The sequence below is a fragment of the Bombina bombina genome, chromosome 3 (assembly GCF_027579735.1).
Source record: "Bombina bombina isolate aBomBom1 chromosome 3, aBomBom1.pri, whole genome shotgun sequence".
Taxonomy (NCBI): Eukaryota; Metazoa; Chordata; class Amphibia; order Anura; family Bombinatoridae; genus Bombina; species Bombina bombina.
The window spans coordinates 30,980,038-31,002,854 of record NC_069501.1 but is presented as its reverse complement, the minus strand read 5'-3'; the positions used below and the strand labels follow the sequence as shown (position 1 = coordinate 31,002,854).

Genomic DNA, 22,817 nt, shown 5'->3' with positions numbered 1-22,817 from the left:
GGGAGGTTATTGAACAGGGGGGACTTTAATCATGTTTGTTATATGGTTATATCTGCAAATGCGTAGCTATACCTAGGCTCATTGCCTTTTCGGAACATAACAGCTTTTTTTTTTTTTTTTTTATGACGCAATCTCTCAGGATTGCTCGCCCTTTTTGTGTCTGGCACGGTGCACCTCGTGACGGGTGCGGTTACGTTGTTTTTCACTTCCGTATGCTGACTGTGTGCGACCAAGAGAGTCTAGCTCGTGGGTTTTCTGGTTCACAAGAGGTGGTGAGTGCCCCAGTCATTGGGGGTGTCAAGGGGTGACAGTTTTTGTAATCCCATGATTATGGAGGATTCTGATATGCAAGACACGAAGGCCTCCAATACAGAGAATGCATCTTGTGATGAATATGAAATGGTCCGGGTAATTAATGCCCATCAGTTATGCTTCGATTTGCTGTTCTAGAGTACTCTCTTCTCCCGAGTCAGGGAGCTTAGAGTGCGTTGAGCCATACGTCTCCAAGGTTTCCATGACCCGTGAGGCGTGTGCGCCAGACCTGTTCCTGGCTGCGCACGCAGGTGTCACTATGGTCTTCACTCCTCCGGAGGGTGGCCTGATTCTGCCAGAGGTTACGGCACGGTTCCACTTGGCCATTTCTATGGCGCTAACTCATTTATATCTACCAAGTGAAGTATTTCTAAGATACTGCCCGTGTTCGGTTAACCAAGGCCCGTCGAGCATGAGATCGCCCAATTCAGTTTGGCATTCTGGGAAAGTGTTGGCCTCTGAAGTTTTAGGGGCCCCAATCATGGGGCCAGGGTCTTCAGTAGATCTGGCGATTTTGCCTTCCGTTACAGGCTGGCTCGCCTTCGTGTTCTTTTAAGACATGTTTTGGCAATGTTGGAGGATACCAGTCCTATTGGGCCGAGGGATCAGAGGCCTTAGAAGCTGGATGGCAAAATGGATATGACGTTTAGGGATGAAGCCAATCTCCTTAATGTCCGTTATTTTTTATTTATGTTTTCGGTTCCAGTTCTGAGTTTGGGTGAATGGGGCTTCTAATCGGCTGGTCCCGTTGTTGTTTTCATTCACCTTGGGCTTTCACCCGATGGGTGCTGTCTTCATTTTATTTTTTGATCCGGATGGATGTGTTTATTTTGTTTTCCTTAAGCTCATGTCTGTTAGATTTTCATTTTATGAATGTTCTTCTCTGGAACCGATACTTGTGATTAGTGGTTGCGTGGGCACTCCCTCTGAAATTGCTCACTTGTTGAATATTAAAATATGTTTTCTACTTCATTTATCGATCATTCCGGACGGATTTTCTGGGACCTTGAGCAGTTCAGGAGTGTCCTTATACCAGGCTGGTACTGGTCTGATGCTTTTTTTGTCTTTTACCAAGTTTCATGTCACCTTCATGGTGCTGATTAAATCCTGTTGGATTCTGAATGTCACTTGGCCTATTCTATGGACTCCGGGCTTGGATCCTACCGAAATATGAAGCCTTGTTGTTTATATGCAACCCCTCCAGACGGAGGGTTGTGAGTGCCAATCTAGATGGTTCAGGCTACTCGTCTGGGATATGGATCTGTTTTTTGCAGACAGCATCATGGTTCTTCAGGTCCCTGGGGACTCAGAACAGTTATTTCCATTCTTTGGAATTTGGGAGATGTATGTGACCTTTGTGGTCTGGTGTGCCGAGTGATTACCGATTTGAGTTTCACTTGAAGTTCTTCCGGACGCTGATTAGCCTAACATGCATTCTCATTCCTTCCCGCCTTGGGTGGATCATCTGGTCTGGATGTGTTGGCATGTTTTTATTCCTCTACTCTGAGTTGTGTTACTCTAAGAGGTGGTGTGCAGGGGTTCTCTGCCTTCTGTGGGGGGCTACGGCTCCAGCGTTTGCCTGCTTAAAGTGGTTTCTTTGGAAGATAGATCCTTAAGGGATCTTTGACTTGTCTATTCCTCTTTATACCCTTGGTCTGACTGTGGTCTTCGACGTTTGGGTGTTTTGCGTCCTCGTTGCAACTCTAGCCTTGGGGCTTGTCAGAGTCGAGGTCGGGTTCAGATGGCCAACCTTCTGGGGTCAGGTAGTTGACGATTTATCTTCGATGCTCCGTTTGGGGTTTCGTTGGTGGTGCCTTACATTTAACTCTCTGGGATGGCGAGCAAGGCCAGGGTTATCATGCGCCTTTCGCGTGCTGATTGCTACCCTGCCTGTGTGTGTAACACGTGTTACCGCTTGCCTACGAGATTTCCTTGCGATCCATACGCACTGGGTGCTGAATCTCAGACCGTTAAGGAGTTCTTTGTGACTCTTGGGTTTGAGACTATTACTAGATTGCTAAGTCTATGGTCTTTAGAGGTGCGCTCCTCCTTGTAGGAGGCAGTTTAGGGTCCCTCTGGAAGATGGATCTTTCGATCGACTCCTTGCCAAGGACCCTGGCCTTGGTCCATGTCTCTCCTTGGATGGGTGTGGATGATTTGGTTTCACACTAGATGTTTGTGGTCCCGCGGGACCCTCTCATAGGGGCTGGGGCTCTGTGAGAGATGCCTATCTGACTGTGGCTTAGGCTTTCGGTCTTTCTGATGAGTCCCTACTGGTCTTCTGGTGCATGCAGGATGTTCCTGTAGACTCCAGGTGTCTTTCAACGGGGTTGGCGATATGGCCAAGGATCTGTGGCGTCCTAAGGGTCCTTGGTTCTTGCCTTACAGTTTTTTTTTCCCTTCTTGCGTTTCAGGATCCTGGAAGGGGAGCTGCGATGTAGTGTCTGGTTCCTCCATTCCTGCAGCGGGAGGCTGAGGGTTTGCACCCTTTGGGGCTTCTGCTTTGTGTTGGATCTGATATATGGATGCTGAGGGGCTGAGGGCCGGCTTCCCTAGGAAAGTGTTTCCTTTTTTGGCTCAGACAGCGTGTAGGGGGTCTCATACCCGAGCACAATGTCTATCCTGACTCACTGTATCATGCCGTTTGTAGCAGCGGTCTAACCGAGGACTTTGTTCCTTGTTGATCTTTCCTTTCTCTTCCAGAAGTCTGGGACTCTTGTCTCCGGTCTTTGACTAGCCTTTGGGCTGGGATCATTATCCTGGAGGGAAGCTTGGGGATCGGTTACTCTATGCAGTCTTGTTTGTTTTCTTCGCGTTGGTCCTCTCCTTTGTAGGAGGACGTTGGATGTCCTCCTCTTTTCTGCATCTGGCGCCGGGAGGGGGCGCTCCTTGGAGCCACTATTCAGAGGGCGGTAAGCCCTTGGAAGGTTTGCAGTTGGAACCATCTACAGATATTTTCTCTGTGATGGTGTATCCAGCTACAGCTAATTGATCTTGTCTGTAAATGCTAACAAGCTTTGAAGCGCCTTTAGTTGGTTTGGGTTAGCAATGGTGAGTCCGCTTTCCTCCTGGAAGTTGGCCATTAAGAATTCCTGTGCAGGTGGTTTGAGGTTCTTTTGGAGCGCTCTTTTCTAGCTGTTGGGATAGTTATTCTGTTTCTGCAGTCTCTGCCTGTCTAGCCTGCTGGTCTAGATATTTTATGAGGCAACAGGGGACTCTTAGTTTTCCTGGAATACCTTAGAGTATGGTACAGGATCAGGGATAGGAGGGTGCTCATCAAGTCCTTTTTGGGACATGTTTTCCCTGTGTATGGATCCTTTTTCTTCGGTCCTTGTGTTTCTAGGGAGCTTGTCTCCCTGATGCATTGCTATTGTAGACAACCATTGGTTGTTCTATAGGTGTTGAGTGGGAAAGGTTCCTTTTGATTTTTCCTGAACTCTGTTTTCCCTATTGGGGGGCAGATGCGGTCCTTGTCTTTGGCCAGGTACCTCCTTGGGAGTCGTGACCCGTGGGGTGGACGCCTCGGAGGTTGTTTTGGCTTGACGGACTTTAGGTCTGAGTGGTTTTTATTTCTGCTTTGCCGGCAGCGTAACTAATGTTCAGTTACCTGGGCTTGGATTTTCTTCCATATCGTTTGTATTTACATTTTAGGGTGTTGAGTAATTCAGGCTGTGGTGCCTTTCGAATGGGCCGCCTTTTGTACCCACCCATTGTTTGCATTCAGTCCTCTAGCTTGGGTATTGTTTTCCCAAAAGTAATGAATGCAGCTGTGGACTCTTCCATTTTAATAAGAAAAACATAAATTAAGCTTACTTGATAATTTCATTTTCTTCTGAAGGGAAGAGTCCACAGCTCCCGTCCGTGTTTTTGCTCTGAGGCGGCTGTAATTTTTTGTTCTTCTGGCACCTTTTTTCACCCTGATATTTCTCCTACTGTTACTTGTTCCCTTGGCAGAATGAATGGGGGATGATGGAAGTGGGTGAGGTATTTAAAGGAACACTGAACCCAAATTTTTTCTTTTGTTATTCAGATAGAGCATGCAATTTTAAACAACTTTCCGATTTACTCCTATTATCAAATTTTCTTCATTCTCTTGCTATCTTTATTTGAAATGCAAGAATGTAAGTTTAGATGCCGGCTCATTTTTGGTGAACGACCTGGGTTGTTCTTGCTGATAAAAAAAGTGCTGTCCAGAGTACTGAACTAATAAAAAAAAGCTTAGATGCCATCTTTTTCAAACAATATATCAAACAATATTGGAAAAACAAAGAAAAATTGATAATAGGAGAAAATTAGAAAGTTGCTTAAAATTGCATGCTCTATCTGAATCACAAAAGAAAAAATTTGGGTTCAGTGTCCCTTTATGCCTTTGGCTGGGGCGTCCTTGTCTCCTCCTGGTGGCCAGGTTCTGTATTTCCCAAAAGTAATGAATGCAGCAGTGGACTCTTCCCTTCAGAAGAAAATGAAATTATCAGGTAAGCATCATTTATGTTTTCTCTTTTTTGGTGAAGAGAGTTAGGGCAAAACATCTTTATGAACCCCATAATCTATAATGCATATTTTAAGGACCACTAAATAAAGTAGACTTGTATAACTGACAAATAAACACTAATATGTCAATGCAACAGCACTTACTTTAAATTTGAAAGGAGCAGTAGAACATATTCTGTCAAATTTCAATGTTAATCCAAATTCCCTACCCCTGTATCAGACGTGTATTCCCTACCCCTGTATCAGACGTGTATTCCCTACCCCTGTATCAGACGTGTATTCCCTACCCCTGTATCAGACGTGTATTCCCTACCCCTGTATCAGACGTGTATTCCCTACCCCTGTATCAGACGTGTATTCCCTACCCCTGTATCAGACGTGTATTCCCTACCCCTGTATCAGACGTGTATTCCCTACCCCTGTATCAGACGTGTATTCCCTACCCCTGTATCAGACGTGTATTCCCTACCCCTGTATCAGACGTGTATTCCCTACCCCTGTATCAGACGTGTATTCCCTACCCCTGTATCAGACGTGTATTCCCTACCCCTGTATCAGACGTGTATTCCCTACCCCTGTATCAGACGTGTATTCCCTACCCCTGTATCAGACGTGTATTCCCTACCCCTGTATCAGACGTGTATTCCCTACCCCTGTATCAGACGTGTATTCCCTACCCCTGTATCAGACGTGTATTCCCTACCCCTGTATCAGACGTGTATTCCCTACCCCTGTATCAGACGTGTATTCCCTACCCCTGTATCAGACGTGTATTCCCTACCCCTGTATCAGACGTGTATTCGGAGGTTTCGGATGCCTTCCAATGCCCAGGAAAGTGTCCTCTCATGGAATTTGTCTCTTCTCGGAGCTGGATTTATTCTTGTGAAAGTAAGTGTGTATTTACACAGACCTTAGTATGTTAAACTTTCACAAGAATAAATCTGTCTCCGTACTGATCCTCTTTCTGCATTACGATGTATCCGAAACCTCCGAATGCACATGCCTACCCTGTATCATGTGACAGTCATCAGCCAATTACAAAATGCATATACATGTATTCTATGAACTTTTGCACATGCTCAGTAGGAGCTGGAGCCTGAAAGTGTTCATATAAAAAGAAGGTGCAAATTTGAATGAAAGAATTATGGAAAGATCTTTTTTAAATTGAATGCTTTAATTGAATCATGAAACTTTGTTTTTGACTTTAATGGCCATTTAACTGCTAGGTACAGGGATGAATAAAAAAACTAAACTGACGTATTGATTCTCAAAATCTGCTTAATGTTCAAAAATGGGAAGTGTTAAATATGTGGCTTTCTTGTTTGTGCAGAGTACATTTCTTGGGTAGTGAAGGACATTATTGGGCTTTTGTGTAGGATTCTTAATCCTAGAAAGCCCCACAACATAGGCTGAGCTGTCCCTCACATAAGGACACAAGCTGGGAAGCCCAAGCTGAGTTCTCCACTGTGACCGATACCCCGGCTACCCCGACTGGGTAGCTCCGCCAAACGGGGCCTGCTTCCTCCCTGCCGACTGCAGCTATGTAGCTGGCAAGTGACCACAGCCTGTAGCCACCCCTGATGCCCAACAGCACCAGTACTCAGGGTCCCACCCTGTGGCAGACTCCATCTACCCATACTAGGTAGCTCTGCCAGAGTGTCCTTCCTCTGCCTGGAACAAGCTGCTATGTAGCCCAGGAAAGTGATTTCTATGTAGCCCAAGAAAGTGATTCTAGCAGGAGCCCACCTAAATGACTAGACAGACTAGCATTCAGGTGAAATAAGAACTGCCTTTATTGTAAAACATACACTCCTTTTATACACACAGCTCATCTTGATAACACAAAGGACAATCCCACAATTTTCCCGCCATTCCCGCCCCTCCAGACTGACCGGCACCTCCATAGCAGCCAGTCGCACAGAATCCCAGGACACAGGGGTAGCGGTTTTTGGGTGATCCCAAAGGAGCTCCCCTCTGATAATTGCCACAGCTCTTGTCCTCCCTAGGGGCTACCAATCCCTAAAAGAGCGGAGCTCTGGGGCAAAGGGCTGCTGGAGCGACCAGGGGTAAAGTTAGCGGGTGTCTTGCTGTCCTGTGGCCGACCGGGAGTTCCAGGAGCCCGGCCAGCCTAGGAGGGTTTTCCTGGTAATACACCAGCTCTTCACAAAACAAGCAAACAAAAGCTTATAGAGATTGTGGTTGCTCTGAGGATCCCAAAACCACTGAGAAACAACAGGGGTGAGGTTGTAGGGTGGTTTGGGGGTAGCCTTAGCTGTCTGGTATCCGTGACATCTCCCCCCCTCCAGTTTGGCAGACCCGGCTAGACCCTTAACGGGTCGGCCTGGGGCTGTCCGACAGTGGCCCTCCACTTCTCGGTTGCTGGGAGAGTTTATCCCACCTCTCCTGAGCTTGGGGCATCCTGGGGGGTTCCTGCTGGCGTTTATACCCTGCGCCCTGGGCGCAGGGATAGTCGCATAATGCAAAGTCCAAAACAAGTTTGCTAAGGCCGGCTCCCAAACAATTGCTGTTCCACAATTTCCAGTGTCCTTAAGTTCCATGGCCAAACTGTCTCCCTCTGTTATACTCTGTTGAGTACCGACTGCCCACCCACAAACAAAGCCAGTGCCAGTTTCCCGGCTGTATTCCCACCCCAGACCGGATGGGGAGGTTGCTCCTTGGTGGGCAGGTAAAGCTTGGGTGCCCAAACATGTGGCACCAACTGTATATGCTTTTATCCTCCTTGCCCATTGCAACGCCTGCCCTTGGTGAGAAATACTCCGGGACAAGAAAAGGGTAGAGACCCTGCCAAGCTACTGAGGGGAGAGTCCGTCTATCTCTTCTCACGAGAAGGAGATCTACCGCTGTGGAGGGTGGTCTGCTACCTCCGCTCCATGGGAAACTGTGCTGCCACTGGGGAGGGAGACCGGCTGTCTCTGCTCCCTGTACGGGGTTCTGCCGCTGGGGAGAGAGACCAACTGTCTCCTCTCCCAGAAAGGGATTCGGACGCTGGGGAGAGATATCGATACCCGTCTCTCCCTGCAAGAGTTTCTCTGTAAGGGGAGGGAGGACGTCTACATCCGCTCCCGAAGCATGGATCTGCCACTGGGGAGAGAGACCGACTGTCACCTCTCCCAGGAAGGGGTTCTGTGTAAGGGGAGGGAGGATGACTACCTCTGCTCCCAGGGGATGGCTCTGCCGCTGGGGAGAGAGACCGACTGTCTCCTCTCCCGGGAAAGGGTTCTGCTGCTGGGGAGAGTTATCGACATCCATCTCTCCCTGCAAGGGGTTCTCTGTAAGGGGAGGGAAGACAACTACCTCCACTCCCAGGGGATGGCTCTGCCGCTGGGGAGAGAGACCGATTGTCTCCGCTCTTGGCTCTGCCGCTGGGGAGAGAGACCGACCGTCTCCTCTCCCAGGAAGGTGTTCTGCTTACGGGGAGGGCGACTACCTCCGCTCCCAGTGGATGGCTCTGCCGCTGGGGAGAGAGACCGACATCCATCTCTCCCTGCAAGGGGTTCTCTGTAAGGGGAGGGAGGACGCCTACCTCCTCTCCTTGGTTTCCTGGGGCTGTTACAGGTGCTGGGCAGAGGCCGACGGCTCTCTGCCCTGTTGCCAGCACTTCTGCTGGGGTGGCTCCTTTGTCCAGGTCTATAAGCTCGGGCCCAGGCTGCTGACCTGTATCTAGCAGCTCGTCATCGCTTATGTTCTGTTGCCACTCATCTGAGGCCAACCTCCATGATTCACAGAGTGCTGCACCACAGCTCTGTGCAGACTCCGTGGCATGCTGCAGAACTCGGTCTAGCAGCCTCTTGTATGCCTTTTCCAGTCCCCATTCTTGGACTATAAGCGATACCATATCGGATACCAGCCATGGTACCCCCGAGAGATCCAACAGCTGCTCTCGGGAGTGGCCAATGTTCGTTACTCTCAATTCCGCCCCGCTCCCAAACTCTGGGTCGTCTGTCAACTTTTCCAATAGTAACCCAGGGCCACCGAAGCCAAAGCCCTCTGTTGGGGAGCTATCCTCCAGCCATGGCCATTATTGCATAGCGAGCCATCAGAGGTCCCGATAGCCGTCCTCCACCCACATCTCTGCCCAAACCAGTCCATCTAGTTCCAATAGCCATTCCTCCATGGGCTGCTCTCCCAGGAAAAGCACTCACAAGTCCCACCGGACCCAGTACCTCTCATCATCTGTGGGGAGGACCTTTCCATCACAATCCTTTTCTTGTTGAAGCCTCTCCCTCCATAGTTGCCGGTGGACAATGCTCCTGCAGCTTAGCTGGTTCAGTTCAGAACCAGGACCGTCCAGCTGGGTCAGTGCCTCCTGTACTCTCCTTAGGTACTCTGCTTCCATAGTTACCAGCTACTGTGGCCCTTCTCTGTCAGCAGGAATTGTGTGGAAGAAGCAGATCCCACCGCTGCCAGCCAATGTGACGGATACCCCGGCTACCCCGACTGGGTAGCTCCGCCAAATGGGTTCTGCTTCCTGCCGACTGCAGTTATGTAGCTGGCAAATGACTACAGCCTGTAGCCACCCCTGATGCCCGACAGCACCAGTACTCAGGGTCCTACCCTGTGGCAGACTCCAGCTACCCAGACTAAGTAGCTCTGCCAGAGTGTCCTTCCTCTGCCTGGAACAAGCTGCTATGTAGCCCAGGAAAGTGATTCTAGCAGGAGCCCACCTAAATGACTAGACAGACTAGCATTCAGGTGAAATAAGAGCTGCCTTTATTGTAAAAGATACACTCTTTTTATACACACAGCTCATCTTGATAACACAAAGGAAAATCCCACAATTTTCCCGCCATTCCCGCCCCGCCAGACTGACCTGCACCTCCATAGCAGCCACAGTCACACAGAATCCCAGGACACAGGGACAGGGGTTGCTGTCCTGTGGCCGACCAAGAGTTCCAGGAGCCTGGTCAGCCTGAGAGGAGTTAGGCAGGTGTCCGTTGTGAGGTGGCCGACCGGGAGTTCCAGGAGCCCGGCCAGCCTAAGAGGGTTTTCCTGGTCATACACCAGCTCTTCACAAAACAAGCAAACAAAAGCTTATAGAGATTGTGGTTGCTATGAAGAGCCCAAAACCACTGAGAAACAGGGGTGAGGTTGTAGGGGGGGTTGGGGGTAGCCTTAGCTGTCTGGTATCCGTGACATCCACCATATGAAGATACTAAGCCATGTAGCACAAGCTGAGCTCTCCCCCACATGAGTACACTAAAGCCTTGTAGCACAAGCTCAGCTCTCCACCACATGAGTAGACTAAAGCCTTGTAGCACAAGCTGTGCTCTCCACCACATGAGGACACTAAAGCCTTGTAGCACAAGCTGAGCTCTCCACCACATGAGTAGACTAAAGCCTTGTAGCACAAGCTGTGCTCTCCACCACATGAGGACACTAAAGCCTTGTAGCACAAGCTGAGCTCTCCACCACATGAGGACACTAAAGCCGTGTAGCACAAGCTGAGCTCTCCACCACATGAGTACACTAAAGCCTTGTAGCACAAGCTGAGCTCTCCCCCACATGAGGACACTAAAGCCTTGTAGCACAAGCTGAGCTCTCCCCCACATGAGGACACTAAAGCCTTGTAGCACAAGCTGAGCTCCCCACCACATGAGTACACTAAAGCCTTGTAGCACAAGCTGAGCTCTCCCCCACATGAGTACACTAAAGCCTTGTAGCACAAGCTGAGTTCTCCCCCACATGAGGACACTAAAGCCATGTAGCACAAGCTGAGCTCTCCCCCACATGAGGACACTAAAGCCTTGTAGCACAAGCTGAGCTCTCCACCACATGAGTACACTAAAGCCTTGTAGCACAAGCTGAGCTCTCCCCCACATGAGTACACTAAAGCCATGTAGCACAAGCTGAGCTCTCCCCCACATGAGTACACTAAAGCCTCGTAGCACAAGCTGAGCTCCCCCACATGAGTACACTAAAGCCTTGTAGCACAAGCTGAGCTCTCCCCCACATGAGTACACTAAAGCCTTGTAGCACAAGCTGAGCTCTCCACCACATGAGTACACTAAAGCCTTGTAGCACAAGCTGAGCTCTCCCCCACATGAGTACACTAAAGCCTTGTAGCACAAGCTGAGCTCCCCACCACATGAGTACACTAAAGCCTTGTAGCACAAGCTGAGCTCCCCACCACATGAGGACACTAAAGCCTTGTAGCACAAGCTGAGCTCTCCACCACATGAGTACACTAAAGCCTTGTAGCACAAGCTGAGTTCTCCACCACATGAGTACACTAAAGCCTTGTAGCACAAACTGAGCTTTCCACCACATGAGGACACTAAAGCCATGTAGCACAAGCTGAGCTCTCCCCCACATGAGGACACTAAAGCCTTGTAGCACAAGCTGAGCTCTCCACCACATGTGTACACTAAAGCCTTGTAGAACAAGCTGAGCTCCCCACCACATGAGGACACTAAAGCCTTGTAGCACAAGCTGAGCTCTCCAGCACATGAGTACACTAAAGCCTTGTAGCACAAGCTGAGCTCTCCCCCACATGAGTACACTAAAGCCTTGTAGCACAAGCTGAGCTCCCCACCACATGAGGACACTAAAGCCTTGTAGCACAAGCTGAGCTCTCCACCACATGAGGACACTAAAGCCTTGTAGCACAAGCTGAGCTCTCCACCACATGAGTACACTAAAGCCTTGTAGCACAAGCTGAACTCTCCACCACATGAGTACACTAAAGCCTTGTAGCATAAGCTTAGCTCTCACCACATGAGTACACTAAAGCCTTGTAGCACAAGCTGAGCTCTCCCCCACATGAGTACACTAAAGCCTTGTAGCACAAGCTGAGCTCTCCACCACATGAGTACACTAAAGCCGTGTAGCACTAGCTGAGCTCTCCCCCACATGAGTACACTAAAGCCTTGTAGCATAAGCTTAGCTCTCACCACATGAGTACACTAGCACAAGCTGAGCTCTCCACTACACGAGGACACTAAAGCCGTGTAGCACAAGCTGATCTCTCCCCCACATGAGTACACTAAAGCCTTGTAGCACAAGCTGAGTTCTTCACCACATGAGGACACTAGAGCCTTGTAGCACAAGCTGAGCTCTCCACCACATGAGGACACTAAAGCCTTGTAGCACAAGCTGAGCTCTCCACCACATGAGGACACTAAAGCCTTGTAGCACAAGCTGAGCTCTCCCCCACATGAGTACACTAAAGCCATGTAGCACAAGCTGAGCTCTCCCCCACATGAGTACACTAAAGCCTCGTAGCACAAGCTGAGCTCCCCCACATGAGTACACTAAAGCCTTGTAGCACAAGCTGAGCTCTCCCCCACATGAGTACACTAAAGCCTTGTAGCACAAGCTGAGCTCTCCACCACATGAGTACACTAAAGCCTTGTAGCACAAGCTGAGCTCCCCACCACATGAGTACACTAAAGCCTTGTAGCACAAGCTGAGCTCCCCACCACATGAGGACACTAAAGCCTTGTAGCACAAGCTGAGCTCTCCACCACATGAGTACACTAAAGCCTTGTAGCACAAGCTGAGTTCTCCACCACATGAGTACACTAAAGCCTTGTAGCACAAACTGAGCTTTCCACCACATGAGGGCACTAAAGCCATGTAGCACAAGCTGAGCTCTCCCCCACATGAGGACACTAAAGCCTTGTAGCACAAGCTGAGCTCTCCACCACATGTGTACACTAAAGCCTTGTAGAACAAGCTGAGCTCCCCACCACATGAGGACACTAAAGCCTTGTAGCACAAGCTGAGCTCTCCAGCACATGAGTACACTAAAGCCTTGTAGCACAAGCTGAGCTCTCCCCCACATGAGTACACTAAAGCCTTGTAGCACAAGCTGAGCTCCCCACCACATGAGGACACTAAAGCCTTGTAGCACAAGCTGAGCTCTCCACCACATGAGGACACTAAAACCTTGTAGCACAAGCTGAGCTCTCCACCACATGAGTACACTAAAGCCTTGTAGCACAAGCTGAACTCTCCACCACATGAGTACACTAAAGCCTTGTAGCATAAGCTTAGCTCTCACCACATGAGTACACTAAAGCCTTGTAGCACAAGCTGAGCTCTCCCCCACATGAGTACACTAAAGCCTTGTAGCACAAGCTGAGCTCTCCACCACATGAGTACACTAAAGCCGTGTAGCACAAGCTGAGCTCTCCCCCACATGAGTACACTAAAGCCTTGTAGCATAAGCTTAGCTCTCACCACATGAGTACACTAGCACAAGCTGAGCTCTCCACTACACGAGGACACTAAAGCCGTGTAGCACAAGCTGATCTCTCCCCCACATGAGTACACTAAAGCCTTGTAGCACAAGCTGAGTTCTTCACCACATGAGGACACTAAAGCCTTGTAGCACAAGCTGAGCTCTCCACCACATGAGGACACTAAAGCCTTGTAGCACAAGCTGAGCTCTCCACCACATGAGGACACTAAAGCCTTGTAGCACAAGCTGAACTCTCCACCACATGAGTACACTAAAGCCTTGTAGCACAAGCTGATCTCTCGACTACATGAGTACACTAAAGCCATCAAGCACAAGCTTAGCTCTCCACCACATGAGTACACTAAAGCCTTGTAGCACAAGCTGAGCTCTCCCCCACATGAGTACACTAAAGCCTTGTAGCACAAGCTGAGCTCTCCACCACATGAGGACACTAAAGCCGTGTAGCACAAGCTGAGCTCTCCACCACATGAGTACACTAAAGCCTTGTAGCACAAGCTGAGCTCTCCAGCACATGAGTACACTAAAGCCTTGTAGCATAAGCTGAGCTCTCCACCACATGAGTACACTAAAGCCTTGTAGCACAAGCTGAGCTCCCCACCACATGAGTACACTAAAGCCTTGTAGCACAAGCTGAGCTCTCCCCCACATGAGTACACTAAAGCCTTGTAGCACAAGCTGAGCTCTCCACCACATGAGTACACTAAAGCCTTGTAGCACAAGCTGAGCTCTCCCCCACATGAGTACACTAAAGCCGTGTAGCACAAGCTGAGCTCTCCACCACATGAGTACACTAAAGCCTTGTAGCACACGCTGAGCTCTCCACCACATGAGGACACTAAAGCCTTGTAGCACAAGCTGAGCTCTCCACCACATGAGTACACTAAAGCCTTGTAGCACAAGCTGAACTCTCCACCACGTGAGTACACTAAAGCCTTGTAGCATAAGCTTAGCTCTCACCACATGAGTACACTAATGCCTTGTAGAACAAGCTGAGCTCTCCCCCACAGGAGTACACTAAAGCCTTGTAGCACAAGCTGAGCTCCCCACCACATGAGTACACTAAAGCCGTGTAGCACAAGCTGAGCTCTCCCCCACATGAGTACACTAAAGCCTTGTAGCACAAGCTGAGCTCCCCACCACATGAGTACACTAAAGCCATGTAGCACAAGCTGAGCTCTCCCCCACATGAGTACACTAAAGCCTTGTAGCACAAGCTGAGCTCTCCACCACATGAGTACACTAAAGCCTTGTAGCACAAGCTGAGCTCTCCACCACATGAGTACACTAAAGCCGTGTAGCACAAGCTGAGCTCTCCCACACATGAGTACACTAAAGCCTTGTAGCATAAGCTTAGCTCTCACCACATGAGTACACTAAAGCCTTGTAGCACAAGCTGAGTTCTCCACCACATTAGGACACTAAAGCCGTGTAGCACAAGCTGATCTCTCCCCCACATGAGTACACTAAAGCCTTGTAGCACAAGCTGAGTTCTTCACCACATGAGGACACTAAAGCCTTGTAGCACAAGCTGAGCTCTCCACCACATGAGGACACTAAAGCCTTGTAGCACAAGCTGAGCTCTCCACCACATGAGGACACTAAAGCCTTGTAGCACAAGCTGAACTCTCCACCACATGAGTACACTAAAGCCTTGTAGCACAAGCTGATCTCTCGACCACATGAGTACACTAAAGCCGAGTAGCACAAGCTGAGCTCTCCACCACATGAGTACACTAAAGCCTTGTAGCATAAGCTGATCTCTTCACCACATGAGTACACTAAAGCCGAGTAGCACAAGCTGAGCTCTCCACCACATGAGTACACTAAAGCCTTGTAGCATAAGCTGAGCTCTCCAGCACATGAGTACACTAAAGCCTTGTAGCACAAGCTGATCTCTCCCCCACATGAGTACACTAAAGCCTTGTAGCACAAGCTGAGTTCTTCACCACATGAGGACACTAAAGCCTTTTAGCACAAGCTGAGCTCTCCACCACATGAGGACACTAATGCCTTGTAGCACAAGCTGAGCTCTCCCCCACATGAGTACACTAAAGCCTTGTAGCACACGCTGAGCTCTCCACCACATGAGGACACTAAAGCCTTGTAGCACAAGCTGAGCTCTCCACCACATGAGTACACTAAAGCCTTGTAGCACAAGCTGAACTCTCCACCACGTGAGTACACTAAAGCCTTGTAGCATAAGCTTAGCTCTCACCACATGAGTACACTAATGCCTTGTAGAACAAGCTGAGCTCTCCCCCACAGGAGTACACTAAAGCCTTGTAGCACAAGCTGAGCTCCCCACCACATGAGTACACTAAAGCCGTGTAGCACAAGCTGAGCTCTCCCCCACATGAGTACACTAAAGCCTTGTAGCACAAGCTGAGCTCCCCACCACATGAGTACACTAAAGCCGTGTAGCACAAGCTGAGCTCTCCCCCACATGAGTACACTAAAGCCTTGTAGCACAAGCTGAGCTCTCCACCACATGAGTACACTAAAGCCTTGTAGCACAAGCTGAGCTCTCCACCACATGAATACACTAAAGCCGTGTAGCACAAGCTGAGCTCTCCCACACATGAGTACACTAAAGCCTTGTAGCATAAGCTTAGCTCTCACCACATGAGTACACTAAAGCCTTGTAGCACAAGCTGAGTTCTCCACCACATTAGGACACTAAAGCCGTGTAGCACAAGCTGATCTCTCCCCCACATGAGTACACTAAAGCCTTGTAGCACAAGCTGAGTTCTTCACCACATGAGGACACTAAAGCCTTGTAGCACAAGCTGAGCTCTCCACCACATGAGGACACTAAAGCCTTGTAGCACAAGCTGAGCTCTCCACCACATGAGGACACTAAAGCCTTGTAGCACAAGCTGAACTCTCCACCACATGAGTACACTAAAGCCTTGTAGCACAAGCTGATCTCTCGACCACATGAGTACACTAAAGCCGAGTAGCACAAGCTGAGCTCTCCACCACATGAGTACACTAAAGCCTTGTAGCATAAGCTGATCTCTTCACCACATGAGTACACTAAAGCCGAGTAGCACAAGCTGAGCTCTCCACCACATGAGTACACTAAAGCCTTGTAGCATAAGCTGAGCTCTCCAGCACATGAGTACACTAAAGCCTTGTAGCACAAGCTGATCTCTCCCCCACATGAGTACACTAAAGCCTTGTAGCACAAGCTGAGTTCTTCACCACATGAGGACACTAAAGCCTTTTAGCACAAGCTGAGCTCTCCACCACATGAGGACACTAAAGCCTTGTAGCACAAGCTGAGCTCTCCACCACATGAGGACACTAAAGCCTTGTAGCACAAGCTGAACTCTCCTCCACATGAGTACACTAAAGCCTTGTAGCACAAGCTGATCTCTCGACCACATGAGTACACTAAAGCCGAGTAGCACAAGCTGAGCTCTCCACCACATGAGTACACTAAAGCCTTGTAGCACAAGCTGATCTCTCCACCACATGAGGACACTAAAGCTGAGTAGCACAAGCTGAGCTCTCCACCACATGAGTACACTAAAGCCTTGTAGCATAAGCTGAGCTCTCCAGCACATGAGTACACTAAAGCCTTGTAGCACAAGCTGATCTCTCGACCACATGAGTACACTAAAGCCTTGTAGCACAAGCTGAGCTCTCCACCACATGAGTACACTAAAGCCTTGTAGCACAAGCTGAGCTCCCCACCACATGAGTACACTAAAGCCTTGTAGCACAAGCTGAGCTCTCCACCACATGATACTAAAGCCTTGTAGCACAAGCTGAGCTCTCCCCCACATGAGTACACTAAAGCCTTGTAGCACACGCTGAGCTCTCCACCACATGAGGACACTAAAGCCTTATAGCACAAGCTGAGCTCTCCACCACATGATACTAAAGCCCTTGTAGCACAAGCTGAGCTCCCCACCACATGAGTACACTAAAGCCTTGTAGCATAAGCTTAGCTCTCACCACATGAGTACACTAGCACAAGCTGAGTTCTCCACCACACGAGGACACTAAAGCCGTGTAGCACAAGCTGATCTCTCCCCCACATGAGTACACTAAAGCCTTGTAGCACAAGCTGAGTTCTTCACCACATGAGGACACTAAAGCCTTGTAGCACAAGCTGAGCTCTCCACCACATGAGGACACTAAAGCCTTGTAGCACAAGCTGAGCTCTCCACCACATGAGGACACTAAAGCCTTGTAGCACAAGCTGAACTCTCCACCACATGAGTACACTAAAGCCTTGTAGCACAAGCTGATCTCTCGACCACATGAGTACACTAAAGCCATCAAGCACAAGCTTAGCTCTCCACCACATGAGTACACTAAAGCCTTGTAGCACAAGCTGAGCTCTCCCCCACATGAGTACATTAAAGCCTTGTAGCTCAAGCTGATCTCTCCACCACATGAGGACACTAAAGCCGTGTAGGACAAGCTGAGCTCTCCACCACATGAGTACACTAAAGCCTTGTAGCACAAGCTGAGCTCTCCAGCACATGAGTACACTAAAGCCTTGTAGCACAAGCTGAGCTCTCCACCACATGAGTACACTAAAGCCTTGTAGCACAAGCTGAGCTCCCCACCACATGAGTACACTAAAGCCTTGTAGCACAAGCTGAGCTCTCCACTACATGATACTAAAGCCATCAAGCACAAGCTTAGCTCTCCACCACATGAGTACACTAAAGCCTTGTAGCACAAGCTGAGCTCTCCCCCACATGAGTACACTAAAGCCTTGTAGCACAAGCTGATCTCTCCACCACATGAGGACACTAAAGCCGTGTAGCACAAGCTGAGCTCTCCACCACATGAGTACACTAAAGCCTTGTAGCACAAGCTGAGCTCTCCAGCACATGAGTACACTAAAGCCTTGTAGCACAAGCTGAGCTCTCCACCACATGAGTACACTAAAGCCTTGTAGCACAAGCTGAGCTCCCCACCACATGAGTACACTAAAGCCTTGTAGCACAAGCTGAGCTCTCCACCACATGATACTAAAGCCTTATAGCACAAGCTGAGCTCTCCCCCACATGAGTACACTAAAGCCTTGTAGCATATGCTGAGCTCTCCAGCACATGAGTACACTAAAGCCTTGTAGCACAAGCTGATCTCTCCCCCACATGAGTACACTAAAGCCTTGTAGCACAAGCTGAGTTCTTCACCACATGAGGACACTAAAGCCTTTTAGCACAAGCTGAGCTCTCCACCACATGAGGACACTAAAGCCTTGTAGCACAAGCTGAGCTCTCCACCACATGAGGACACTAAAGCCTTGTAGCACAAGCTGAACTCTCCACCACATGAGGACACTAAAGCCTTGTAGCACAAGCTGAGCTCTCCACCACATGAGTACACTAAAGCCGAGTAGCACAAGCTGAGCTCTCCACCACATGAGTACACTAAAGCCTTGTAGCACAAGCTGATCTCTCCACCACATGAGGACACTAAAGCTGAGTAGCACAAGCTGAGCTCTCCACCACATGAGTACACTAAAGCCTTGTAGCATAAGCTGAGCTCTCCAGCACATGAGTACACTAAAGCCTTGTAGCACAAGCTGAGCTCTCCACCACATGAGTACACTAAAGCCTTGTAGCACAAGCTGAGCTCCCCACCACATGAGTACACTAAAGCCTTGTAGCACAAGCTGAGCTCTCCACCACATGATACTAAAGCCTTGTAGCACAAGCTGAGCTCTCCCCCACATGAGTACACTAAAGCCTTGTAGCACACGCTGAGCTCTCCACCACATGAGGACACTAAAGCCTTATAGCACAAGCTGAGCTCTCCACCACATGATACTAAAGCCCTTGTAGCACAAGCTGAGCTCCCCACCACATGAGTACACTAAAGCCTTGTAGCATAAGCTTAGCTCTCACCACATGAGTACACTAGCACAAGCTGAGTTCTCCACCACACGAGGACACTAAAGCCGTGTAGCACAAGCTGATCTCTCCCCCACATGAGTACACTAAAGCCTTGTAGCACAAGCTGAGTTCTTCACCACATGAGGACACTAAAGCCTTGTAGCACAAGCTGAGCTCTCCACCACATGAGGACACTAAAGCCTTGTAGCACAAGCTGAGCTCTCCACCACATGAGGACACTAAAGCCTTGTAGCACAAGCTGAACTCTCCACCACATGAGTACACTAAAGCCTTGTAGCACAAGCTGATCTCTCGACCACATGAGTACACTAAAGCCATCAAGCACAAGCTTAGCTCTCCACCACATGAGTACACTAAAGCCTTGTAGCACAAGCTGAGCTCTCCCCCACATGAGTACACTAAAGCCATGTAGCACAAGCTGAGCTCTCCCCCACATGAGTACACTAAAGCCTCGTAGCACAAGCTGAGCTCCCCCACATGAGTACACTAAAGCCTTGTAGCACAAGCTGAGCTCTCCCCCACATGAGTACACTAAAGCCTTGTAGCACAAGCTGAGCTCTCCACCACATGAGTACACTAAAGCCTTGTAGCACAAGCTGAGCTCTCCCCCACATGAGTACACTAAAGCCTTGTAGCACAAGCTGAGCTCCCCACCACATGAGTACACTAAAGCCTTGTAGCACAAGCTGAGCTCCCCACCACATGAGGACACTAAAGCCTTGTAGCACAAGCTGAGCTCTCCACCACATGAGTACACTAAAGCCTTGTAGCACAAGCTGAGTTCTCCACCACATGAGTACACTAAAGCCTTGTAGCACAAACTGAGCTTTCCACCACATGAGGACACTAAAGCCATGTAGCACAAGCTGAGCTCTCCCCCACATGAGGACACTAAAGCCTTGTAGCACAAGCTGAGCTCTCCACCACATGTGTACACTAAAGCCTTGTAGAACAAGCTGAGCTCCCCACCACATGAGGACACTAAAGCCTTGTAGCACAAGCTGAGCTCTCCAGCACATGAGTACACTAAAGCCTTGTAGCACAAGCTGAGCTCTCCCCCACATGAGTACACTAAAGCCTTGTAGCACAAGCTGAGCTCCCCACCACATGAGGACACTAAAGCCTTGTAGCACAAGCTGAGCTCTCCACCACATGAGGACACTAAAGCCTTGTAGCACAAGCTGAGCTCTCCACCACATGAGTACACTAAAGCCTTGTAGCACAAGCTGAACTCTCCACCACATGAGTACACTAAAGCCTTGTAGCATAAGCTTAGCTCTCACCACATGAGTACACTAAAGCCTTGTAGCACAAGCTGAGCTCTCCCCCACATGAGTACACTAAAGCCTTGTAGCACAAGCTGAGCTCTCCACCACAAGAGTACACTAAAGCCGTGTAGCACTAGCTGAGCTCTCCCCCACATGAGTACACTAAAGCCTTGTAGCATAAGCTTAGCTCTCACCACATGAGTACACTAGCACAAGCTGAGCTCTCCACTACACGAGGACACTAAAGCCGTGTAGCACAAGCTGATCTCTCCCCCACATGAGTACACTAAAGCCTTGTAGCACAAGCTGAGTTCTTCACCACATGAGGACACTAAAGCCTTGTAGCACAAGCTGAGCTCTCCACCACATGAGGACACTAAAGCCTTGTAGCACAAGCTGAGCTCTCCCCCACATGAGTACACTAAAGCCATGTAGCACAAGCTGAGCTCTCCCCCACATGAGTACACTAAAGCCTCGTAGCACAAGCTGAGCTCCCCCACATGAGTACACTAAAGCCTTGTAGCACAAGCTGAGCTCTCCCCCACATGAGTACACTAAAGCCTTGTAGCACAAGCTGAGCTCTCCACCACATGAGTACACTAAAGCCTTGTAGCACAAGCTGAGCTCCCCACCACATGAGTACACTAAAGCCTTGTAGCACAAGCTGAGCTCCCCACCACATGAGGACACTAAAGCCTTGTAGCACAAGCTGAGCTCTCCACCACATGAGTACACTAAAGCCTTGTAGCACAAGCTGAGTTCTCCACCACATGAGTACACTAAAGCCTTGTAGCACAAACTGAGCTTTCCACCACATGAGGACACTAAAGCCATGTAGCACAAGCTGAGCTCTCCCCCACATGAGGACACTAAAGCCTTGTAGCACAAGCTGAGCTCTCCACCACATGTGTACACTAAAGCCTTGTAGAACAAGCTGAGCTCCCCACCACATGAGGACACTAAAGCCTTGTAGCACAAGCTGAGCTCTCCAGCACATGAGTACACTAAAGCCGTGTAGCACAAGCTGAGCTCTCCCCCACATGAGTACACTAAAGCCTTGTAGCACAAGCTGAGCTCCCCACCACATGAGGACACTAAAGCCTTGTAGCACAAGCTGAGCTCTCCACCACATGAGGACACTAAAGCCTTGTAGCACAAGCTGAGCTCTCCACCACATGAGTACACTAAAGCCTTGTAGCACAAGCTGAACTCTCCACCACATGAGTACACTAAAGCCTTGTAGCATAAGCTTAGCTCTCACCCCATGAGTACACTAAAGCCTTGTAGCACAAGCTGAGCTCTCCCCCACATGAGTACACTAAAGCCTTGTAGCACAAGCTGAGCTCTCCACCACATGAGTACACTAAAGCCGTGTAGCACAAGCTGAGCTCTCCCCCACATGAGTACACTAAAGCCTTGTAGCATAAGCTTAGCTCTCACCACATGAGTACACTAGCACAAGCTGAGCTCTCCACTACACGAGGACACTAAAGCCGTGTAGCACAAGCTGATCTCTCCCCCACATGAGTACACTAAAGCCTTGTAGCACAAGCTGAGTTCTTCACCACATGAGGACACTAAAGCCTTGTAGCACAAGCTGAGCTCTCCACCACATGAGGACACTAAAGCCTTGTAGCACAAGCTGAGCTCTCCACCACATGAGGACACTAAAGCCTTGTAGCACAAGCTGAACTCTCCACCACATGAGTACACTAAAGCCTTGTAGCACAAGCTGATCTCTCGACCACATGAGTACACTAAAGCCATCAAGCACAAGCTTAGCTCTCCACCACATGAGTACACTAAAGCCTTGTAGCACAAGCTGAGCTCTCCCCCACATGAGTACACTAAAGCCTTGTAGCACAAGCTGAGCTCTCCACCACATGAGGACACTAAAGCCGTGTAGCACAAGCTGAGCTCTCCACCACATGAGTACACTAAAGCCTTGTAGCACAAGCTGAGCTCTCCAGCACATGAGTACACTAAAGCCTTGTAGCATAAGCTGAGCTCTCCACCACATGAGTACACTAAAGCCTTGTAGCACAAGCTGAGCTCCCCACCACATGAGTACACTAAAGCCTTGTAGCACAAGCTGAGCTCTCCACCACATGATACTAAAGCCTTGTAGCACAAGCTGAGCTCTCCCCCACATGAGTACACTAAAGCCTTGTAGCACAAGCTGAGCTCTCCACCACATGAGTACACTAAAGCCTTGTAGCACAAGCTGAGCTCTCCCCCACATGAGTACACTAAAGCCGTGTAGCACAAGCTGAGCTCTCCCCCACATGAGTACAATAAAGCCTTGTAGCACACGCTGAGCTCTCCACCACATGAGGACACTAAAGCCTTGTAGCACAAGCTGAGCTCTCCACCACATGAGTACACTAAAGCCTTGTAGCACAAGCTGAACTCTCCACCACGTGAGTACACTAAAGCCTTGTAGCATAAGCTTAGCTCTCACCACATGAGTACACTAATGCCTTGTAGAACAAGCTGAGCTCTCCCCCACAGGAGTACACTAAAGCCTTGTAGCACAAGCTGAGCTCCCCACCACATGAGTACACTAAAGCCGTGTAGCACAAGCTGAGCTCTCCACCACATGAGTACACTAAAGCCTTGTAGCACAAGCTGAGCTCC

The 22,817-nt window shown here is 49.4% G+C and overlaps 1 protein-coding gene across 2 annotated transcripts in view; it reads left to right on the top strand.

The window, feature by feature from the left end:
- The window catches only part of GDAP2 (ganglioside induced differentiation associated protein 2), a 292,812-nt gene that overhangs the window by 43,931 nt on the left and 226,064 nt on the right, over positions 1 to 22,817 (top strand). The gene's annotated exons all lie outside the window — the stretch shown is intronic.